Source organism: Triturus cristatus, chromosome 1_2 (assembly GCF_964204655.1).
Source record: "Triturus cristatus chromosome 1_2, aTriCri1.1, whole genome shotgun sequence".
Taxonomy (NCBI): domain Eukaryota; kingdom Metazoa; phylum Chordata; class Amphibia; order Caudata; family Salamandridae; genus Triturus; species Triturus cristatus.
In genome coordinates this window covers 272,561,674-272,578,797 of record NC_140580.1, presented here as the reverse complement: position 1 = coordinate 272,578,797, position 17,124 = coordinate 272,561,674, and the positions used below count along the sequence as shown (strand labels likewise).

Here is a 17,124-nt window from a genome sequence, read left to right as displayed (position 1 = left end):
CTTGTAGCGAATGCCCTAGCCAAGGGGGAAGTGGTCCCAGACCTTTGGAAAGGCGCAACCATTATCCCCATCCACAAGAAGGGAGATCGTTCACAGCCTGCAAACTATAGGCCCATAAGCTTAATAGCCACCATACAGAAAGTAGTTGGGAGAATGGTAACAAACCAGCTTATGGACTGGGTTGAAGACAACAACGCCCTTTCTCCATACCAAGCGGGATTCAGGCGAGCAACCAGTACCATCGATCAGGTCTTCCGCTTTACCATATTAAGGTGGAAGACCGTTGTACTGGGAAGGGGCTGCCTGTACGTCGCGTTCGTCGACCTGCGGACGGCGTTCGACCTAGTCCCCCGGTTTAAGTTATGGTTGGTTTTGCAAAAGTTGGGGATCCCTGCAGATCTGCTAACATTAATTATGCGACTGCACAAATCCAACTTCGCTAGAGTCCAGTGGGGTGGAAGTGGAGAGACAACAGAGGATTTCCCAGTGGAAAGGGGTGTTCGACAGGGCTGTTCCATGGCCCCTTTACTTTTCTCGTTATTTATTAACGGAATCGTTGAGAGGATGCTGAAGGCTAGTGTTGATGCCCCATCGTTAGCGGACACCAGGGTTCCGATCCTGATGTTCGCTGACGACACTCTTATCTTGTCTAAGACCCCCATGGGGCTGCAACGTGCATTAAACATTTTTGATGCTTTTTGCACTGAGCATGGGCTAGAGGTAAATGTGGGAAAAACAAAACTAATGGCTTTTTCCCCCGGACGCAGGAACTACCCCAAGGTAACCTTAAACAGCAGTAGGTTAGACATTGTCAAAGAATTTACGTACCTGGGTGTACAGATCGCAGAGGGCATTGGCTGGACGCATCATGTAGATAAAGTGGTCTTAAAGCACCAGCAGCTTTCTGGTGCTTTAAGGGGGGAACACCGCAAATCCAAAACAAAACCCATAAAACCCGCATTAATAGTGTATGACGCGAAGGTTTTGGGTGCCACATTATATGGCGCGGAGCTATGGGCCTGGGATGGTTTAGCGGCTCTTCAGACTTCAGAGAACAAGTTTATGCGAGGGATTACAAGACTCCCACAGAGTACCCCCTTAACCCCACTGTTTTTGGAGTTAGGTAGACGCACCATTGTAGATAGAGCCCGATTGCGCCCAGTCCTTTACTGGAGACGTCTCTGGACGACTCCAGAAATAAGACAATATGCGGAGGGTTTTCAATGGATTATCAAGGAAGATACCTTCCATAAGATAAAATGGCTAAAACATCTGAAGTCCATGTTAGTAAACTTAGGGTTTTCAAATCTTTGGAATAACCCTGAGGGAGAGATCTTCCCTAGCAAAGAAGCCCTTAAAGAACAATACTGGGATTGGGTTGGCGGTAAGATGCTGAATGACACCAGGGCCGACTCTATGACTGGTCGCTTCCTGGAGATAACATTTTTTCCTGCCCTGGAAAATTACTGGGACAACATCACGGTACCAATGGACAGGAAACTTGTATTTCAGCTAAGATCAGGATCTATCCCCCTCAAGAAACTGTCATCTGGCTGGCACAGACCCACCAATAACTTATGTCCAGCATGCGAAAATGCCGAGGAGAGCATAGGCCATTTTCTTTTCGTATGTCACGCTTATGTGAATCCGAGGAGAAAATGGCTCTCGCCGGTATGCAAAAACTTGGGGACACGAGATAGCACAGTGGCTCTAAGAATCCTACGTACAACTACTCAGGATTCGATAGTCATAGGGGTAGCTAAATACCTGGGTTGGGCATGGGCAATTAGAAGACGGTCCCTGGGGGGAAGCAGGTAACAAGGTATTCCTCTCAACAATGATTAATGTAATACTATTTGTAAATATGGTTTTTATATGCAAATGTTGTATGAGCTGTACTCTATGTTTAATGAATTTTTAATCCGTAATAATGTATTATTGTATAACTGTGTTGATTTTATGTGCTTTTATGAGAATTGTCTCGAATAAAGCTTATACAAAAAAAAATAAAAGAAATTCATTTTGATGGTTTTAAAACCTTCCACACCCCAGCCTGTCCTTCCAGCCATGGAAGACCTAAGGGAGGCTTATGTATATATGTTTCCAACTTGGTGGTTGCGAAAATAAATTCGCTTGAAATATCTGACCCCTACTACCAAATTCTTACCCTTTTAAGGGATAATAAAGATTCTTTGACGCTTGTGAACTTCTATAATAACATCCCCAAAGAGAAAGAGACAGAAGTAATGGTTCGATTCAGACAAACTATGTATAACATCCAGTCTCTTAGCTCAGGGAATCCTCAGATCGTCTGGGGAGGAGATTTCAACGTAAATTTATGCCCCAATAATAACAACCAGCTATGTGGCTTGAGAGACGGGGAAGATCGTAATTTAACTCATTTCTCTCATAACATCCTTGGTAGCGCTCTGAATGAGAATGTGTTTATGCTGGACCTGACCTTTGCAAACGAATTAGTAACACCCCCTATCCCTTTTTTACCAACATATAACGGGAGAGGTACAGGTTCAGTAATAGATTTTATCCTGGTCTCAAGTCATCTTGGTTGCAGGGTAAAGCAATTTATAAAGCATAAGATAGCTATAAGTGATAATTTCCCTCAAACAGTAATAATTATAGGCAAAAATGATCAGTTCCATAATAAAAATAAACTGGAAAAATATCATCATATCTGTGCTAACTTGGCTATTGACAGCACAAATGGTTACTCATTGAAATGGGAACTTACAGATCCTGACAAAATTACATCTTCTGTAGTGGTTAAGGAACTGGATCAAATTGTGATGTGTTTAAGTGAAAACTCCCCTCCTTCGTTGGTATTAGAAAGTTTCAAACATATTACGGCAACAATAAAAAACTGTTTGTTCATAGAGAAAAAAAGGGGGGAACAAAAGAAAATCAGATGGTTTGATACTAATTGCACGAAAGCCCACCGTGCACTAAAAAAAAGCTATCCACAATAAGGAAAAGGACAAAAACGCCATTCGGCAAGCAAGAAAATCATACAATCAGGCAATTATGTCAAGAAAAAGGGCACTAAAAAACTCCTTATGGGAAGAATTGCACAGGGCTTGTATTCAAAAAGATAGTAAGGATTTCTGGAAAGCAATCAGATCTCCATTTTTTACATCTGAAAATTTCCCGTCTGTGGATGTAACGATAGATGAATTCCAATGGGTGAGCCATTTTACAAAAATGTTTGGCCTGCCGAGGCTCTCACAACTAACAATACTCCAACAACACTTCCTTTTGAACACACTGTGGTCCACCCAATTGAGGTATCCTTTTCACTAAAAGAAGTGCTATCAGCATTAAATGAAAGCAAAGGCTCTAAAGCCCCAGGACCTGATGGGGTCCCTGTCGACATTTACAAACATAACACAGACCTCTGGGCTCCGTTATTAACATGCGTTCTTAACGCAACTTCCACGCAGGGCCTATTTAAAACTTGGACCGAATCTATCATGGTTCCTATATACAAGAAAGGTAATAGACAGGATCCTTCCTGCTACAGACCAATTTCACTTTTAGACTCATTGGGGAAAGTAGCAGGAAGGATACTCCTTACGAGGTTACAAACATGGGCTATAGAAAACAATATATTATCAGACCTACAGTTTGGCTTTAGGGAAGGCCGGAGCACAATCGATCAGGGCCTTAACCTGGCCATCCTGATGGGTAAATATTCGAAAGCGAGGAGAGGAAAACTACATTTGGCATTTGTAGACCTCTCCTCGGCCTTCGATTGTGTCTCACACAAGAAATTATGGACCATTCTGAAAGAAATGCAGGTAGAAGAACCCCTAATTAATTTCTTGAAAGCTCTCTATAGCAATGCCTCAGCACGTGTTCGATTTGGTCCAACAGGGGAATGTACCTCGCCATTTGGGGTGTACAGAGGGGTAAGACAGGGGTGCGTCCTGGCTCCCTTCCTTTTCACCCTTTATACAAATGGCCTTGAGAAGGCCTTATTGGAAGGAAGCCAGGACGTTCCCCAAGTGCAACAAAACTCGGCCATCAGACGCATACCAGCATTGCTCTATGCAGATGATGCCGTTATTTTAGCCAGGACCCCATTGGCTCTTCAGCGGGCATTGGAGTCCTATAATATTTTTATGCAAGACATTGATTTGAAGATAAATGTCACAAAAACTTATGTGATGAATTGTGGCAAAGGCAATAAGAAAGGAAAGGATATATATCTAAATGGGAGCAAACTGGCCACTACATCTACCTACTCGTATCTGGGGATACTAACAGATGACAAGGGCTCTTGGGGCCAAGCAATTATTTCAAGAAAACTACATTTTGTGAGAGCCACTTCTGCCCTCGTCAAATTCTCACAAAAACTAGGAAAAAGAACTCCCTCAGAATTGCTTAATATATATAAAGCAAAGTGCATGAGCATAGCAACTTACGGGGCAGGGATTTGGGGCCACTGTAACGTTTCTGAACTACAGAAAGTGGAAAACGCATTTTTTAGATATTTATTGGCTGTGCCGGGCTCCACTTCTACATATGTCTGCCATGCTGAGATAGGAGTCCCCTATTTAACAGATATCATAAAAATCCAACCTGCGATCCTGTGGCATCGTATATGGAAGTCAGAGACCAATCATCTTAATCAGTCAGTGCTTCAGGATGCACTTAAGCTGGATTATTTCCTGGATATAGAATGGATTAGATATGTGAGGGACTTCATGACAGACATTGGAAAACCTGAATATTTTAATAACCCATTTTCTATGTTAGTCGTCTCAGCGAAAGAATTTAAGAAATTTTGTTTGCACCATATGGAGAGGCTGAGATTTACAAGTGAAGTCATAAAATCGTCTGTCAGCTCTAACCTTATGATAACATCCTCCTTTGGTATGCAATTGTATTTACAAAATACTGAAAATGGTTATGATAGATGTGTTCTTACCCGATTCCGATTGAACATCTTTCATAGGTTGGTCACCTTTCCATCTGTTAACAATTGGTCTAAAAACTTACCAAACTGCCCATGTGACGCCATTTCTGAGCAATCAACAATTCATGCTATTTTGTTTTGTAAATTTTATAAAGACCTGAGAAGAAAATGGATAATTCCAATCTTGAAAATTTGGGGCATTCGCCAATGCCGTCCCGCTTTCATGGCTCTCCAATGTCTTGATAATGATTGTATAATTTTAAATGTCATTTCCTTTTTAAAAAATCTTATCAAACGTCGTAATAGCATAGCTTTAGACTCTCTTAACAATAGTGATAGTGTTTAAATATCATTGAACAGATAGTAATTAACTACGCATAGATGTTAAGCTGGAGTACTGTAATTATAAGATACCAAACGTTATTTTGGATATATCCCCCAAAGCATCCTAATATTGCAGCTGGGGGTCATCTCTTTTTCTATGTATGAGGTTTTGTATGTACATTTCATTGCCTTGTATATTTTGTTTTATATTACTTCGTATTCTAGTTTTATATTATACAGAATTAAATTCTTGACTGTAGATTTGTACATACTGAGAGCTAAATTTATGAACATTTAATCAGAAACGCTATTTGACCTTTCTCGCTCCAAAGATTGCTATTTTGCACATATCCTAACTGTATTGCCTTTATGAGATCCTTTTTAAATCGTCTATTAACTTCTTTTTTAATCTATATGTTTTGTATTGTATTAATGTCGAAATGTAATATTGTATACGCTTTTATGGTTTGAAATTAACTTACCGAATAAAGCTCATTTGAATGCTGCGCAATGGTGTGCAGAGGTTTATTTTCACCAGTGAAGGAAATGTCACTTTTAAAATGGACGCCATTGCTGTGTGCTTTGTGCCGCCTGCCTGCGGTGGGTTGGAGGTCTAGTGTTCGAAGTGACAGGGTGCCCTACACCTCCCCCACAGTGACAGTTGGGACTGGAACTGCCAGGAGCCTTCTAGAAGGTCCTAGCCCTTTCTGGTAGGTGGGGTGAGGGGGGTATATATAGGGGGGCTGTGCCACCATGTGCTCAGACTGAGCGTGAACTTGATTGAGAGGGGACACTCAGCCAGGAGGTACCGCCGCAATGGCCTGTGTGCAGGCCCCTGATCCCATCTGTACCCCTCTGCTGTCCACAGGGCCAGTGAGAGCCCCATGCTGGAGTAAAGACTGCTATGTCAGAAGGAGTGCCTCTTTATGAGAGTTGACCGTTTCTAGGAACTGCTGTCCTGTACTGATGAGTGCCCACTGTCTGCTGATCTTGCCCAGCATTGCCTGCCTGCTCTCCTGGCCTAGCGCCTCGTGAGCGCTATCATCTGGTTGCCTGCACTCCAAGGAGGTGAGGAGCGTGAGCGCTACTCCCTCGGGTAGGACCCTGGGACTGTGAGCCGTCTAGCGCCTCGTGAGCGCTGCTTTCAGCACCTGCCCAGGAGAAGAAGGTGCGTGGGTCCTGCAGCGCTGTGCTGCCAGAGCGCTATATTCGCAGGGACTGTGCTCTGCTTGCCGTATAGCGCCTTGTGAGTGCTACAATTCGATTTTGCCTGCTGTTGGCACCTCTGTGCCTCAGGAGAAGAGAGGCGCTATCTTGTTGTCCCTGGAGCGCTATACTCTACCCAGGACTTTTCCAGCCTGTTTGTAGGAAGAGAGAAGAGATGCTGGGGAACCCACGTGCCCTGAGGGAATCCCGGCGTGTGGGATTCCCCCTGTGTCTTGCCTTTCGCGGATGCCCACCCCGCGTTTTTCGCAGCAGAGCAGGAGCCCGCCCCGCGTTATTGCAGTATTTTTGCTTATTTAAATCCAGCTGGAGCCTACCCCGCGTATTGCTGCCCTCGCGGGAGACCCCCCGCGTTCTACAGCCTTCCTGCTTATTCGGACCAGCGGGAGCCTACCCCGCGGTCTTTATGCCAGCGGGAGCATACCCCGCGTTGCCATCTCGCGCGGGTGCATAGCCAGCCTGGTGCTTGTGAAGGTAGCGGGAGCCCACCCCGCATGTGTGCTGATACTTAGGAGGGAGCCTACCCCTCCGTGCGGAAAAGAGGAACGTCAGGGGAGCCACGCTGAGATTGGCGCTGGCGTGAGCGTCTAAGGGGAAGTCCCGCCACGCAACAGGAAGCCGGAGGACCGAGCCTTGCGGGCTCCGCATCAGAGTCCCAGGACCCAGGAGGGGGCCCGGGTGAAGCCGGAAGAAGCGCTGCGTTGATGGGGCTCCCACGAGAGAGGGGAGCCACGCGTGCTGAGCTTGCCACAGGAGAGGCGGGTCCCCCCCAAGGCACACTGTCGGTGCCTGGGACCAGCACGGAGGTTGCCAGGAGAGCCCTTGACGAGCCAGTGAGTCTTCCGGCTGCTGCAACAGGGAAGAGCCGATTCCACAAGAGGAGCCCGGTGAGTGGGGCTCAGGCTTTACTCGGTGGGGGTGGTGTCGGGGCACATTGTCGGAGCCCGCCTCCCCCCTATGACGCTCTGAGGGACTCCAGCCATACCAGTGATCTTGAGGGGACAGTTTTGAGTTTAGCCACCCAGGGTGGGGTTCCTAGTGGCTTGGGGGTCTCATTGTACTCAGCTGCTCCGCCGGACAGTGGGCAGCTGCAGCGTCCGTGACCTTACGGCTGTGGAAGTCCTGGAGTGGGGCCTCAGGGGGCACTTTGAGTCTCAGAGTCCCGGGAGAGGGGCTCCACCCATCCCAGTACAGGACTGACTTTGTTTGGCATACCTGCACCGCTGGACAGTGGGCAGTTCGATGTAGGGAGCACTTATGATGCACGCAGCTGCTCTGTATTACACTTATGCTGATGGTTTAGTGCCTCCTGTGTCCCTGCTAATCTGATTATGCCTAGTGCCCGTTCTGCTATGATGATGCCCACTGTTAATGGGAGGGGTATGCTAATGTGTTGATGCTAAGATTCATTATTCACCAGTAGCTCCGGGCCGTTATGCATCGATTACTGTGGGTTTTGTATTTACTGTTTATGCATAAAGTGTTTCCTGCCTACTGATGAGGCCTAAGGTTGTTATGCCCGTACCGTTGCCTAATGCTTTTCCCTAAGGATTGCCATGCTGATATGAGGCTCTAATGGGTTTCCATGCTCATGGTTCAGGCTTCTATGCTAATGTGCTCCATGTTCCTGATTATGCAAGGATGTTTCCCTTCTAGGCCACTGCTGAGGTTCAGGCCTAATGTTGCGCTGCTGAGTTGTTCATAAGGTGTTTGCTGCCTTCGGAGGAGGCCTTCCTGTTCATGGGGTTGTGCCCACTACTATTGTTGTTATGCCTCCTATGCATTACACATATATAATGTGGTTTAGGCGTGCAGGGCTGATTCTATGCCTAATATGAATGTCATCCAATGATGTTTTCCTGCCTAATGACACTGCACTTAGGCTAATGAGGTTTCTTATGCCCACTGTCTGCATAATGTGCTTATGCCTATCCTGATTTAGGCCATGGTGATTTATACAAATGCTTTTATGCATAATGGGCCTGTGATTCATGCTTGCAGGCTACTGTGAGGATGCTGTAGTTTTATGCCTAACGCATTTCTGCTAATGCAGATGTTACACCTATGTTACTACTGACTTTCATTTACCCTGTTTATGCCTGGTGATGATTCTGGCAGCGGCTCGATTGGCCCTGCCCTGCCCTGTTAATAGTCCCCCTCTGTAAATGACTACCTGGTGCCAGTTGGCTCCGTTTTCCCCACCGTGATTACATCCGACTATATTTGGTATAATATACAAGTTATTTTTCATGCAACCTGGTGTGAAGTCTCTTTTGTAGTGTGCCCGGTGTGTCGCCTGTGAGTGTGCTGCGCAGATGCTTTACACAATGCCTTGGAGTTTGGCCTAGCCGCTCCCCACCACGCTACCCCGTTTCTAACAAATTAACAACCAATTATTAATTCATCAATAAAAAATAAATTACTTCCCACCCTTTACACCTATAAACACCACAACACACCTAAAAAATAATTACACAATTACCATAATTAATTACTGATTAATTCATTAAAATTAATTAACAACCAATTATTAATTAATTAAAAATTACTTTACACATTTAAAACTATAAAATCTCAACTAAACAAATATTAATAGATAAAAAATAATAAATTAATGTAATATAATTAAATTACTTCCCACCCTATTACTCTATAAACTCACAACCCGCTATGGAACTAAAAATGCAAAATTCAAATAAAAAAATTAATAACTACTAAAAATGTAACATGTATATTAAAAAACAATCCTTATACAAAAAAACATACATCACACACATATGTTAAATATACACTAAAATACATAACATGAATTTAAAAAACTATATTTTTAACAACTATACTTTTGCAAACGTATTGCACACATCGATATTTTTTAAATCGATATTACTTCCCTTAAGTCGATATTCTTGACCGGGATATTTTGGCTGTCGATATTTCTGAACCACGGTATTTATCACTCGATATTTGTGCAACTCAATATCTTTTACTCAATATTCTGTCTGCACACCCTTTAAAACATCACTTGCAATTGCAAAATAATCATCTACATAGTCTAATATACATTGCTGTACGATTTCATTACAATCCATTCAGCCGATTTGCAACTACGGGAAATTCAAAAGTCTATGTAAAATGCATTGGATTTCAAGTCTATTTGGGAGCTCTTTTTTTTCTTTGCACCCCCTTGACCAAACGCCGTGAAACTTTCAATCCTCCAACAGTGTAAAGGGTGCAAAAGGTCTACAAAGTTTTGAGGAGATTCATTAAATGGGTGCAAAGTTATTAGGAATAAGAATTCAAGAAATCCCTATCTCTGGGAACCGTAGCTATATGTACAGAGTGGCGGAGAGATATATATATTTTTTCACTGAAGAAAACAAAGGTTACAGGGACATTATAGTTAAGAAATAAAAATTAAAAAACCTTAGAAATTCACTGGAAAAAACAAAGGTTACCGGGAAATTACAGTTAGGCTCAGATTTCACTCTTACAAAAAGATTGACATTCAGCATGTATAGTTAGAGTTATCTCAAGTAACTATAACTCGTACCTTAAAGTAACTATAACTCAAGCACCCACCATGCACAGTTTTCTCATCAATAATTTTACAGCAAATGTTGTAGTGACATTATCAAGGATGTCTTAGAAGATATCATGACTGATGAAATATGTGGAGCAATTAGCAGTGCATGAGTTATAGTCATCTTAGGGCACAAGTTATAGTTACTTGAGATAACTTTAACGGCTGAACTGAAATGGTTTCGTTTACATTTTATTCCCAACTATAATGCCCCTGTAAACTTTGTTTTTCATCATTGAATTTCTATGTTTTTTTAATGCTATTTCCTAACTAAAATGTCCCTGAAACCCGGGTGTGTGAGTGAATATGTGAGTGGTAGTGTGGCTGTGCAACTGGGTGTGGGAGTGTGTGGTGGGTGTGTGAGTGCACGGATGATGGCTGTGTGGGTCTGTGGGAGTGGTTGTGTAGGTACAGGAGTGATTTTGTGGGTCTGGAGTGGGCATGTGAGTGGCTGTGTGTGTGAGTGACTGTGCAAGTGGTTGTGTGGGTGTGTAAGTGGGTGTGTGAGTGGATGTATGAAAGCTGTGTGGGAATGTGATTGTGTGTGAGTGGTTCTGAGGGTCTGTGATTGTGTGCGTTTTGCTGTATGGGTGTGGGTGTGTGAGTGAGTGGTTGTGAGGGTGTGTAAGTGGGTGTGTGAAAGCTGTGTGGATGTTTGAGTTGTTTTGAGGGTCTGTGAGTGGGTGTGTCAGTGGCAGCATGGGTGTGTGAGTGGGTGAGTCAGTGGCAGCATGGGTGTGGGAATGGGTGTGTGGGTGTGTAAGTGGCTGTGTGAGTGTCTGAGTGAGTGTATGCGTGGATGTGTGAGTGGGTGTGTGAGTTGTTTGGAGGTTCTGTAAGTAGGTGTGTGAGTTGCTGTATGGGTGTGTGAGTAGTGTGTATGTGTAAGTGGGTGTGTGAAAGCTGTGTGGATCTGTGAGTGGGGTGTGAGTTGTAATGAAGGTATGTGAGTGGCTGCTTGGGTGTGTGAGTGGCTGTATGGGTATGCAAGTGGGTGTGTGGTTGTGTAATTGGTTGTGTGATTGCCTGTTTGGGTGTGTGAGTGGCTATGTGAGGGTGTAAGTGGGTGTGTGAGTTATTTTGTGAGTGTGAGAGGGTGTGTGAGTGGCTATATTGGTATGTGAGTGGGTGTTTGAATGGTTGTATGAGTGTGTAAGTGTGTGTGTGTGTGTGTGTGAGTAGGTGTTCAGATCTGTGAGTGAGTGTAAGTTTTTTTAATTGGGGCCTACATTCCCAGATCCTCCTAGAATCCACCCGAATCCATGAGGATCTAGGGAAGATCGAGGGGGGTCCACGACACCTGGAGTGGTAAATAGAAGAAGGTTTTTGATTAAAAAAATTGCCCATGAGGGGTCCCTAACAGACCGCTCTAACAGTCCAATGGGGTGAGGGTACCTCTGCCCTGGCCCCTGCTACCACTTTTGAACTTTATTTTCCCCGCAGGGAACTGAGTCCTGAGGAACAAAATGGCGGTTGCAACTTTCCTCTCAGGTTGCAGCCAGCCAATCACGGCATTGCTATTGGCTCGTGGATTTGCGAATCCAAGGAGGATCCATGTGTCTAGATATACAAATTTGGATTTCATTTAAGTTGTGTTTAAAATCCCTACAGGAATTAAAAAGGGAAACCACACTATTTTTGACCCCCTTTTTATCGGGTCTCGCTTCACGGATGCCCAGAAACTTTCCATGCACAAGACTCACTATAGCACTTCTTTTGGAAAACGTCATGAAGATTCATCAAACGGGACAGAAAATATAGGCAAGTCAAAAGAAACATGTCCTATGGAAACATGGTCCTAACTATAACTACCTACTGGTGACCATGAAAAATCAAAGCTTACAGGGACGATATAGTTGGGCTAATATTTCATTCACAGAAAACCAGAGAAATTCAGCAGTTATAGTTAGCTGAGCTAACTATAACCCGCCCAGCAATGCACTGCTTATGACCTCACATATTACATCACTCAGTGACATCACTGATGACATCGCTGATGACATCATCCAGTTACTGTGAGTGTTTCTAAAAAGTTTAGTATATATATATATATCAAGCCTCCGTGAAGAGGTGAAACGCGTTGGGTTTTTGGCAAGAATAAAGACCTTTCCATTTAACTACTACGAGTGAGTGCAATCCTTTTCTAATCCAAAAGCCAAAGGACTAGAAACCCATTTTTGAATATATATATATATATATATATATATACACATCATCTAGTAATTGTGTGATGCATTTAGGCAATTTATGGCGAGTGTATATTGAAATGTACCGAATCTGTCTTTTTTTGCAAGTCTTTTTCCTGTGTCTATGATCACCTGACACAGGAAGTGAATTCACCCTGCATGTTTAAAAGGCTTTGGCAAACTGTTACCTGTGTGTGATCAAGGGCACGACTGTGCTCGAAACGCGTCATTTAGCAGAAGAGCGGTAAATAAAATCTTCCTGCCAGCAATTGGGGTCCGTTTACTCTGTTCGCCGCTGCTGCTGCGTGTTTGTAGCGGAGGTTCGAGGAGTTCAAGGAGTTGCATATATATATATATATATATATATATATATATATATATATATATATATATATATATATTCAATGAAAAAACCAAAGGTTTCACACATGTTATAGTTAGCTGGACATTTCACTCGTAAAAAAACAATGAAATTTCCCCGTTATAGTTAGTTCAGCTAACTATAACTCGCGCGCCCGCAATGCACTACTGATGACGTCACATATTACATCACTCATGACATGGTCACTCATAACATCACTGATGACATCTCAAATGACATCACTGATGACATCACTGATGACATCATCCAGTGAATGTGTGTTTTTCTGAAAATTAAATAGGTTTTATATAAGTATATCTCAAGCTCGATGGAAGATTAAATGGGTATATAAGTGTCTAAATGGATGATTTTTTTTGAAAAATGTATTGTGTAACTGATTGTTAAAATGTATCATAGTGAATACATGGCTTAGTGAGTAATGTTTAAATATGTAAATATCTGTATCAGTCTCTCACTTTGTGTATAAGTGGCTGCATGGGTTGGTGAGTAGCTACATGGGAGTCAATATAGGTTATTAGTTGGTTTTTTGAGTATCAGTCTGAGTGTCTGCATGGTTCGGTGGGGGGTATTACGTAGTGCATAGGTGCATGAATGAGTGACTCACTGTATGTGTTGAAGACAGCATGTGTGCATGACTATATGGGTGGATGAGTATGTGTAAAGGTGTGTTAGTGAGTGAAAGACTGTCTCAATAGTGTCTCCATGAGTAACTACATATGTTTTTAACTGTTATATGTGTCTATTGGTGTATATAACTGAGTATATGTGAGAGTAAGAGATTGAAAGAGTTCCTGTATGAATAAGTATGTGTTTCTATAAGTGATTGTTTAAAAGACTAAGTATGTGTAAGTTTCTGTAGAAGTAGGTGTGGTGGTGTGTGTATAACTGTATATGCAAGTAAATGGATGTTTGATTCTTTATTAGCATGAGTGACTATGTGTGTGAGTAACTCTATGGATGAGTGGCGTTGTGTAACAGGATGTATAGGTGTATGAATACATATGATGAGTGAGTACATGTATGAGTGACTGTATAGGACTGTTGGTGAATGAGTGGATGTGTATGTGGTTCTTAGAATTACTGAATAGGTTGTTGTAACTGATATTGATATGTTCATTATTTCGAACATTTTAGTTTCATTTTTTTAAATGTGTGTATTAAAGGTTATATTAGGGGAAGAAGAGGTATGCTACTATTTCACAAGGATGATGTCATCAGTGATGTCATCAGTGATGTCATTTGAGATGTCATCAGTGATGTCAGTGACCATGTCATGAGTGATGTAATATGTGACGTCATCAGTAGTGCATTGCGGGCGCGCGAGTTATAGTTAGCTGAACTAACTATAACGGGGAAATTTCAATGGTTTTTTACGAGTGAAATGTCCAGCTAACTATAACATGTGTGAAACCTTTGGTTTTTTCATTGAATTTCTAAGGTTTTTTAAATGCTAATTCCTAACTATAACGTGTGTGAAACCTATGGTTTTTTCAGTGAATTTGCAAGGTTTTTTAAATGCTAATCCCTAACTATAACATGTGTGAAACCCATGGTTTTTTCAGTGAATTTGCAAGGTTTTTAAAATGCTAATTTCTAACTATAACGTGTGTGATACCCATGTTTTTTTCAGTGAATTTGTACGGTTTTTTAAATGCAAATTTTTTTTTGTCATTTTTTGTAAGCCTTTGTATAAAATAATGTATGTACTATATCCTGCATTATGGAAAGGTTTTTTTTTTTTTTTTAAATGCATTTTTTTCCGTGCGCGTACGGTAAGCTGACGGTACGCGCTTCGTACGTCATAAGTGCGGTGCGCGTACGTGAGTGACGTACGCGTACACCCGGAAGCAACGTCGCGGGTACGCAGGGGCGTGTAATGCGCATGCGCGATACGCAATACGTGCGTGACGTACGCGTACACCCGGAAGCAACGTCGCAGTTACGCAGGGGCGTGTAATGCACATGCGCGATACGCAATACGTGAGTGACGTACGCGTACACCCGGAAGCAACGTCGCGGTTACGCAGGGGCGTGTAATGCGCATGCGCGAGTGTGACATACGCGCTGCGTAAGCGCACCGTAAGCGTCACGTGCGCGCACGGCAGGTCATGTGACTTACAAAGAACACTTTTTATTGGTTGAAATTACTTTCACTTCCAGAAACTTCCCACACCACACCCATTCCCCTCATTACTGCTTGAAAGAACACTTTTCATTGGTTGAAACTACTTTCAGTTCCAGATTCTTCCCACACCACACCCATTCCCCTCATTTCTGCTTGTGATTCTCTAGGAGCAGGAGCTGTATTGACATTGGGATACAATGGCAGAACAGCAGACCTCTTCTGAGAGTGAGGCCAGCAGCACCACCATGATCCAGAGAAGGAGGAAACAAAAGACTTCTTTTGTATGGGAGTATTTCACTTTTCCAGAGGGGGAGAAAAAGGTGAATGCTCCATTGGTCACTTGCAAACTTTGTGGTCGTGTTTTATCAAGAGGAAATCCAAGGAGGAAATACTCCTTTGGAAATCACTCTATGAAGAGACACCTCCAGGACAGACACCCAAGGACCTTTGCTCGACATGCTGAAGAAAACCCTTCAGTAAGTCACCAGAGCCCAGCCTCAGATGCTCAGCCGAGTACATCATCGGCAGCTCAGCTGAGCCCTTCCTCTGATGTGGGAGCATCACCTTTTTCTTCTCCTGTGGACATCAACCCTCGATTTGGGAGCGTTGAAATGAGGTGTACAAAATGTGGTGGTCTTATTGTTTTTGGGGAGATCAGTCTTACCCTTATTAACAATAAGATAGACCAGCATGTTTGTAGACGCTCATAATACTCCCATTCTTTCTTTCCTCCATCCCTGTATGAACCCAACGGCTCTTATAAGAGCCAACCTTACCTCTCAACTTTTTTTTATTTTTTCTTTGAAACTTTTTTTTATTTTTTTTTACCGTACGCGTAAGCGTATTTTTTTTTATTTTTTTTTAAAAACACTAAAAATCAATTACCACATCTCAAGATCCTTGAGAAATTAATAACTATTTTTTTAAAATCTTTTTGAGATAAAGTGGACCAGACCACAAAGTATGCAAGTGACCAATTGAGCATTCACCTTTTTCTCCCCCTCTGGAAAAGAAAAATACATTATGAATCCACTTTTCAGATTCTGAAAACAGCACATGTCCAAACTGCTTTTTCAGACCACCACCATGTGTAACCTGGGTGGCTGCCTACATTCCAGCAAGGGCAACCAGCCTTAGTGATGCTGAATGTATTTGCATTACTGGCTGAAACCTCAAACCCCACTCGCTTGTAAATACTGTGCATGATTCCACATGGTAAGCAGCTGGGTGTGTGCTAAGAGTCTGCTTCTGCACCAAAAAACGGCTCCCCCTTTCCATCTAATGCAACTGTGAAATCACCAGAGCAATACGCAATAAATCTCTGCCTATAATTCCTCTTTGCACACAGAGTCATGTTTTCACATTAGTCACAAAACGAAATTTCTTTGCCAATTTGAAACCACACTTACTGCTCTTTTTTTTGGCAAGTGATAATCACTTTTACAGACTGACACATTATGAATCCACTTTTCAGATTCTTAAAAAACCACATGTCCAAACTGCTTTTTCAGACCACCACCATGTGTATCCTGGGTGACTGCCTACATACCAGCAAGGGCAACCAGCCTTAGTGATGCTGAATGTATTTGCATTACAGACTGAAACCTCAAACCCCACTCGCTTGTAAATACTGTGCATGATTCCACATGGAAAGCAGCTGGGTGTGTGCTAAGAGTCTGCTTCTGCACCAAAAAATGACTCCCCCTTTTTACTACTAATGCAACTATGAAATCACCAGAGCAGTACACAATAAATCTCTGCCTGTAATTCCTATATGCACACAGAGTCATATTTTCACATTAGTCACAAAACGAAATTTCTTTGCCAATTTGAAAGCACACTTACTGCTCTTTTTTTTGACAAGTGATAATCACTTTTACAGACTGACACATTATGAATCCACTTTTCAGATTTTTTTAAAAGCACATGTCCAAACTGCTTTTTCAGACCACCACCATGTGTAACCTGGGTGACTGCCTACATTCCAGCAAGGGCAACCAGCCTTAGTGATGCTGAATGTATTTGCATTACTGACTGAAACCTCAAACCCCACTCGCTTGTAAATACTGTGCATGATTCAACATGGTAAGCAGCTGGGTGTGTGCTAAGAGTCTGCTTTTGCACCAAAAAATGGCTCCCCCTTTCCATGTAATGCAACTGTGAAATCACTAGAGCAACACGCAATAAATCTCTGCCTATAATTCCTCTTTGCACACAGAGTCATGTTTTCACATTAGTCACAAAATGAAATTTCTTTGCCAATTTGAAAGCACACTTACTGCTCTTTTTTTTGACAAGTGATAATCACTTTTACAGACTGACACATTATGAATCCACTTTTCAGATTTTTTTAAAAGCACATGTCCAAAC

At 42.6% G+C, this 17,124-nt stretch overlaps 1 protein-coding gene across 7 annotated transcripts in view; it reads right to left on the bottom strand.

The window, feature by feature from the left end:
- Positions 1-17,124, bottom strand: part of PIK3AP1 (phosphoinositide-3-kinase adaptor protein 1) — a 1,621,635-nt gene that overhangs the window by 674,987 nt on the left and 929,524 nt on the right. The window lies entirely within an intron of this gene.